Raw genomic sequence first — 7,502 nt, 5'->3', positions numbered from 1 at the left:
TCAAGTGCTCTTAACCAGTGAATTCAGAGGTGCATGAACATTTAAATAAACTCAAAGTGTGCATAATTGTATGTTTAGTATCCACTCCCCCTCACTCAATAAGTTCAATTCTTTAGAGATTTCTGCAATTGATCGACCAGCAGAATTTTTACTTTAATTCAAAAGTGATCACCATTACCTCTCTCACTTCTCTGAGGACATATGTAAAGGTAGTGTTCTGTCTTGGGTAATAACTATAATGACAAAAACTTTAACACCACCTATTAGTTCTTTATGATGTATACCAGTGTTTCTCAAAATTCTGGTCCCTAGATCAGCAGCATCAGCATTACATGAAAATTTATCAGAAATGTAAATTCTCAGGGCACCTGGGTGACTCAGTGATTGAGCATCTGCCATTGGCTCAGGTCTTGATCCCAGGGTCCTGGGATTGAGTCTCGCATGGGGCTCCCCACAAGGAGCCTGCTTCTCTCTTTGCCTATGTCTCTGCCTCTCTCTGTGTGTCTCTAAGCAATAAATAAATAAATACATAAATACATAAATATCTTAAAAAAAAAACACCTGTAAAATATCCAGGTCCACTCCAGACCTTCTGATTCAGAAACTCTTTAAAGTTTGAGAACCACTGGTTTATAGATTCACTTCATAAGCATTATCTCATTAAATCTATCAAGTTTGGTACTATTATCTCCATTTTATGGAAGAGGAAAATAAGGCTCGGAGAAACTAAAAGGACTTCCAATTATCACACCCATAAAAGGCAGAGCTGAGGCTTGAACCAACTTCTTGTGACCCAAACCAATGCTCTTTCTACAACACTTGAGGTTCTCTTCTTAAATAACTGAGGTATATTTCTAACATGTACCCCCACTGCCATGTAAGACTTGGGATACTTTGGGCAGCCCAGGTGGCTCAGCGGTTTAGCGCCGCCTTCAGCCCAAGGAGTGATCCTGGAGACCAGGGATTGAGTCCCATGTCGGGCTCCCTGCATGGAGCCTGCTTCTCCCTCTGCCTGTGTCTCTGCCTCTCTCTCTCTCTTTCACACACACTTTACATAATAACTCCACATAATGGAAATGTGCCTGACCTCATAGGAAAACAACAGTAAGTGGCCCTTTCATAGAGCTTCTGTGTGTTTGCCCCCCATTTACGGGTGGCAATGAGGCACAGAGAAAAGCAAGACCTAAAAATGTTGGGTTCATGTGAGAACAACAGTTCATTCTGTTCTACCCTGCCTTCAACCCTCCTGTCAGGAGGTTTTCATGTTGTTCTTTCTGCTGAATTCTGATTCAGTATAGTTTTGTGACAACAGAATACAAACCACCTAAATGTCCATCGGAAGGGAATGGTTAGTTAAGTTTTGCAATGGTTGTAAAGCATCAAGCAGGCAGCTCTATCTGGACTCATAAGGAAAAGGTCTCTAAGACACATCAATCAGAGGAAAAAGCAAGGTGCAGACAGTGCATATAGTACCCTATTATTCACATGGTGAAATAAGAAATAACTCACACACATATGTGGTTGTAAATGCATAGAACTTCTCCAGAAGGATAAATAACAACTAGATCATTGTGGTTTTTGTCTACCAAAGGAACTAGGGGAGGAGGAGAAGGTAGAGGAAGGGGAAAAGGGAGACTTACTTTTCACTGTAAACCCTTTTGTATTGTTTGAATTATTTTATTTTTTTAATTTTATTTTTTTAATTTTATTTTAAATATTTCATTTATTTATTCATAAGAGACACAGAGAGAGAAAGGCAGAGACATAGGGAGAGAGAGAAGCAGGCTCCACAGGTGAGAGCTCGATGTGGAACTTGATCCCGGAACTCCAGGATCATGCCCTGGGCTGAAGGCAGACATTCAACCACTGAGCCATGCAGGTGTCCCTGTTTGAATTCTTTTAAAGCCAAAACTAAAATTACCTCTTTAGTATATCTTTATTAAACATGTTTATTTATTTATATTTTTTATAGGTTGGAAAGGACAATTATGAACTTCCAAGCATTCCATCTACCCTTCATAATCAATTTTATTTTCATTCTCAAGAAACTTCTTATAATTTTAGTTTAAACTAACTTTTTTTTAAGGTTTAAAAAAAACTTATTTATTTGAGGGAGAGAGAGAGAGTGAGAGCACAAGCTGGGGAGAGAGGCAGAGAGAGAAGTAGACTCTCCTCTGAGCAGGGAGCCTGGATGCAGGTCTCAAAACCCAGGACCCTGAGATCATGACCTAAACTGAAGGCAGACACTTAACAACTGAGCCAGCCACCCAGGAGCTCCTTAAACTACCTTTTTATGTAAGTTCCCAAAGTTCACCTCATTGGGTGAAGCTGAATTTTTTCTTAAATGTGAAGCATTGCTTCCTAATTCTAGCATACTAGTAGTGATTTCTTCATCTTTCAAAAGCTGTTAAAAATTCCGAAATCTAAAATCCTCTTGCATACCTGGGACATCTCTGAGCCTAGAGCTCTCCATCTTGATTCTTTTCTAATTCGGACAAATTGCTTTCCACCCTGGTTCCTCCAATCTCAAATCCTAACCTGCCTAATACTCTTTAAATGAGCCAATGCCCAATAGATAATTAATGAGCTGTGAAGTACCCTCACAGCCAGGTGCCTTCTCTTTATGGGGGAACCTCCCCCAAACTCCTCACCTTGTACAAAAAATAAAAAGAATGAGCAAGGTTAAAAGAAAGAAAGAAAGAGTCTTGATAATTACTTATAAGGGCCAACTATAATTATGCAAACCAGGATGAGCAATGGTGAGTTCATTTAGAACGGATGTTAAAAAATATTTCAAATAAGGGAGGAAGAATGGCTGTTATACACTGAAAAGTAAATGTGTAATTTCTGGAATGTGTAAAATTTTGAGTGATTCATAAATAAAACTTAGAAGAGTGTAGGAAGCAGGATATGGGCTAAGTAAAAATATATGTACAGGGGTTGGTAATTTATTGGGAAATACCCATAACACACCACAACCTAACTTAAAGTGGGGGGGTTAGAAAGGGGAAAAATACAGTGATGGTAGCTGTGTTGGGTTGGCTGAACAACCCTATTTTGAGAAGACTCACCATACTGAAAGAAAATGTGGAGTTATCTTATTCACATAAGTACTAATTTGTATTACTAATGATTTTAATCACCTAACTAAATAGGTACTAGAGAGTTCACAAAATAACTCAGTTTGTTAGCACATAGAAAAAGAGAGCTCTGAAGTCAGACTCACTCAGATCAATATTCTTACTTATAGCCCAGGAATGTATCCATGTTGATCAATTGTTATACGATGAACAGGCATTATCTGTCTGAATCCACAGGGTAGGGTAATGTAGGGGAAGAGGGAAGAGCTGGTTATCCTGATAGTTTCCTGGTTCCCCCAGTTCACTGTCACACCAACCTCAGCTGTTCAAAAATAAGATTATGTTTTCATCTGTCCCATAACTTGACAATTGTGGGGAAAACTCTAATAGGAAGACATTCTACAGATACACTCTGTTTCTGGGATTAAGGCAATTTTTAGTATAACTTTTAAGCTGGTTTTTAGCATAAGTTTGTTAAGTAATTTCAGTTACCTTCTATTTGATTTTCTCTTTTCTAATTGATGAGGTTAATAATTATTACAAAGAAATAACTCCAGGCTGTGGGATGTTACATATTTTTGACATTCTAATGCCACGACTAAGCACTGTATATTACTCTATGCGCTCACTCTTTTTCTTTTAATTCAGCACTTTCTGAAGATTGTTTTCTACTAACTTAATGTGCTCTTTCTTTAGCAATCAAGATTTTTCAATGATCTATGCAGGTGGTGGTCATTGTAGGTGAAATAGTCATAGTAAATTAACAGGCATTTAAAATGTATCCTGTGTTCAAAACAAAAGCACCAATTCACCTCTAAAAATAACTCCAATATGAATAATAGAGACTTGGGGGGGTGGCAGTTGATTTAACAAACATTTACTTGGTACCTATTGTGTTCTGGACACTGTGCTAACCACTTGGATGGCAACGATGTATAGGATGAGGTCCCTGCTTTGAGATACTCTCAGTCTAGTGGAAGAGATGGAAAAAGTAAATATGAAACTTCAGTATACTAAGAGCTCTAAGAGAGTACATGAATAGAACATTGTGGCAGGACAGAGGAACCTACTGCTGCCTGAGGCAATCAAGTAAGGCTTTCTTCTTTTTTTTAAGATTTATTTATTTGCTTGAGAGAGAGAGCACACACATGAGTAAGAGGAGGGGCCGAGGGAGAGGGAGAGAGAGAATCTCCAGCCGACTCCCTCCCTGCTGAACTTGGTGCCCCCATACTTGGTTCCATCCCAGGACCCTGAGACACTGACCTGAGCCGAAATCAAGAGTCAGAGGCTTAATTGACCGAGCCAGCCAGGCCCCTGACTAAGGGTTTCTGTTTCATCTTGAAGACATAGGTGGAGTTTGGTGAGCATCTCTGGCATAGTGGAAAAGGTGAATATGGCTTTAGAAGAACTGGTAGCCTGGCAGGAGAGACAAAGCAGCAGAAAAATAGCTATAAGACAATGAGACAAGGACTTTAAGTGGAAGCCTGCATAAAATGATCTGGAACAGCAACGGCAGAACAATTAGTTTTGTGAACATGGTAGGAGTGGGGTGGAGGCTAGCAAAGGGGTGGAGGTTAGCAAAGTATAATAGAACAGAGGTGACACTGCAGCTTCACATAAAAGGAGGAATCGAGATTTGCCAAGCAGAAAGAGGAGAGAAGAAACAGGAACATTCCAGGGAAAAAGAGCGCCTTGATCTTAGCTCTGAAGGCACAAATGGGGAACATTTGGGAGTGTGTAAAGGCATATGGGGGAGGGAGACCAAAGGGTAGATAGAATATCAGACTTGGCTATATTCTGAAGGGGATCTTATGCCACACTAAGGAGTTTTGGCTCAAGTATATCCCGGAGGCAAATGGAAATTGAAGAGAGTCCTTAATCCTGGTAGTGACGGGATCAGATCTGATTGTAGAAATATGACTACAGAAAAGCCTACATGTGACCTACCTCAGGTGTGAGGTGATGAGCTCTGACCTAGACTGGAGCCGTGAAATGAAGAATGAAGAGTCAGGAGAAGGCTTCTCAGGAGGTGAAAGCAAAAGGAAGTAAGGAGGCTAGAGGAGAGGCAGATTCACTCTTTGGCATTTGGGAGAATGATGGCGTTCCCAATGAGCCAGGGAGAAGAGGAGAAGAAATCCATGTGAAGAGTTTGTAGGGTGAATGTCCTGTCAATTCTTTACGGTATGCTGAATTTTGAGGGGCCTCGAGAGGAATTGCTGTGAGTAGTTGGAGATACAGATCTACGGTTGGAGAAGAAATCAGGCCAAAGCATGAGATTGCCTCAGAGTGAGGGGGATGAGGAGGGAAGGAGGAGGAAAGGGTAAGAACAAAGAACAAACCCGAGGGGACCCCAACTTCTAAGGGATGGATGGAGGGATAAAAAAAATAATTGAAGAGGCAAAACACTTGGAGACACAAGGGGAACCAGGAGAAGGAAGTAACACAGAGCTCTGAAGAGAAGAGGACTTGCTTGCTGGAGATAGTAACCATTAGGGGCAAATGGACAAGAGAGGCATGTAGGACAGTGTCCATTGATTGGTCACTCAATGTTCTTACCCACCCTGGTGAGAGCAGCAGTGGGTGTAGAAATCAGAGGGCAGTGCATTAAAAAGGGAATGGGACCGTGCTCCCTTTAGGCAGAATGTAGACTAAAATTGGAACAATACAGAGAAGATCCCTGTGCAAGGAGGACATGAAAATCCACGAAGCGTTCCATATTTTTGTCTTCTGGAGGAGCCACTCTGGCAGGGCAAGCTTCTTGCATGCGTTGCTTCAAGGCCAGGCCAGTGTGGCTGAGTAGATGGCTCCATGCGGGAAAGCAAGGAGCTAGAGTCCTATCTGAGGAAAATCAAGGTCCATAAAAGCAAAAAAATCTCCTTTCCTCCTATGCTTGTCATGTAACAAAGGTGTTTATTGTATAAAAAAGAAAAGAGAGAGAGAGAGAATAAGACCTAATGAATAGACTAAGTCATGTAGTCTTTTTTGTTGAGAATTTGATGATGAAAAGGTGAAATGTAAGGCATTAGCCCAGAAAAAAAGGAAGTTGAGCTAAAGAAAGAGTGGTTGTTTTTGTCACCGTTTTTTATTTCTTTAACGTCTGGTGGAGTCTTGAGCACATGTGTACCCAGAAGAGAAAGGATGGGTCACAAACAGGAGAGGAGGGGAAATACTGAGGAAGCCAGATTTTGAGGGCTCAAGGTGAAGGCCAAGACTTGGAAAGTGCTAGAAGTTTTTCTTCTGGGATGTTAGGGAAGAAAGAAGAATAGATTTAAGCCTAGAGAAGTCTGAAGATGGTGAGGAAGACCAAGTTGGTGAGTTGATGCCTGACAACCTCTTTTTTCTTGACGAAGCAGCTGGCGAGGAAATCTCTGAAAGTAAAGACAGAATGAACAGGCCTAGAGAGGATGTTGTTAATAAATACTAGTATCTTGTTTACTCCTTTAAACACATTGCTTCACTTTCTCCAGTGAGATCATTAAAGTCTTATCTCAAGAAAGGTGGTTAAATATGACAGTGGAAAATGCAGACCACAAACTTCTAGATACAGAAGAATCTGTGTAGCCGGACTAACACTGGGCTTTCATAGCTTTGCCTGGGGCTTCAGAAATGCTTTTGATAATGCTTCTTTGAAGCAACTCTGGGGTAAATTTGGGGTATAAGATTTAGAATTTATTTGGAGTAAAATATTCCAGTACTTGGTATGCTACCAAAAAAAAAAAAAAAAATCAAAGAAACAACAGCAAAAAACTGGACTTTGCCTCAGTATGGGAAATATCTTAAGCCTGCGAGACAATTGATGTGTCTCTCCAGCCTTTTTAGAAACTCAAACCACTGATTATCAGGTCTGGTGTGTGCTGCATGGTTGCCCTGAACAAATGAGCCTCAGACACAACCATAAAAGAAAGACATCAGACTAGACAAACTATCATTTAGAAAGAATTAAGACAGCCATATTGTATGCTTACCATCAGCTCATCTATGGCTGTTCTGGTGTCACTACTCTCCAGAGGCTACTTAATCTCATTGAGACAAGACAGCCAGCCTAATTGATACAGAAAATGAAAGCCCTTTGATCTCATATCAAACAGAGTCAGACTAAGAGAAGGATCCAGCAGGCAAGATGACTGTCTTCCAAAGGAGAATTAACACTGCAGGCAGGAAAGTAGGAAAGGATAATATCTTACTTTGGAATTCCATGGACTTGTTTTACTTAAGTAAGGACTGAAAAGTAATAGATTCATCTCAATGCATGAATAGGGGTTTTTTGCTCTTAGTGCTATGAAATCTTTCAAATTATCAACATTTCCAGATACGTATGTTATAGTAGTGATGAAAAGCACAATGGAAGTATAATTAATGTAAAAACACCTGCCTTTTAGCAGGTAACTATAAAGGACAGGTGTTTGTCAATGTCAACCTTTA

At 40.3% G+C, this 7,502-nt stretch overlaps 1 pseudogene; it reads left to right on the top strand.

The window, feature by feature from the left end:
* The first annotated feature begins 5,703 nt into the window (after positions 1-5,703).
* LOC119867719 lies at positions 5,704-5,802 on the top strand (annotated as a pseudogene).
* Positions 5,803-7,502: the final 1,700 nt, after the last annotated feature.

Source organism: Canis lupus, chromosome 14, assembly GCF_011100685.1.
Source record: "Canis lupus familiaris isolate Mischka breed German Shepherd chromosome 14, alternate assembly UU_Cfam_GSD_1.0, whole genome shotgun sequence".
NCBI classification, from domain to species: domain Eukaryota; kingdom Metazoa; phylum Chordata; class Mammalia; order Carnivora; family Canidae; genus Canis; species Canis lupus.
This window is presented reverse-complemented; position numbering and strand designations above follow the sequence as displayed.